This window comes from Monodon monoceros, unplaced genomic scaffold (assembly GCF_005190385.1).
Source record: "Monodon monoceros isolate NGI ecotype Baffin Bay Population unplaced genomic scaffold, NGI_Narwhal_1 Contig558_ctg1, whole genome shotgun sequence".
In the NCBI taxonomy this organism is placed as follows: domain Eukaryota; kingdom Metazoa; phylum Chordata; class Mammalia; order Artiodactyla; family Monodontidae; genus Monodon; species Monodon monoceros.
The window spans coordinates 3,943-4,248 of record NW_021701401.1 but is presented as its reverse complement, the minus strand read 5'-3'; the positions used below and the strand labels follow the sequence as shown (position 1 = coordinate 4,248).

The 306-nt window shown below is 34.3% G+C and overlaps 1 pseudogene; it reads right to left on the bottom strand.

Annotated features, from left to right (window-relative positions):
* Positions 1-306, bottom strand: part of LOC114890398 — a 3,222-nt pseudogene that overhangs the window by 2,594 nt on the left and 322 nt on the right.

Sequence of the window (306 nt, the reverse complement as noted above, 5' to 3'; positions counted from 1 at the left end):
TGGTTTTGGTTTTAATTAGCATTTTTCTCATTATAAAGATTATAATATGAAATATATTTTCTAACAAACATTGTTCCATTGAAAATATGAAACCTACATTTCGATCTGAGTAGCCCAGGGAAGTATCCTGGGTTAATGACATAAGTGGCTATTTAGTTGTAATTAATTAGGTTAATCTGAAACCATCCATTTTACTCAGGACTGCAGTTTAAAGAGATAGAAGAAAGAAAGGCAGAACAGAAGAAAGGGAAGGAAAGATGGAAGGAAGGAAGGAAGGAAGGAAGGAAGGAAGGAAGGAAGGAAGGA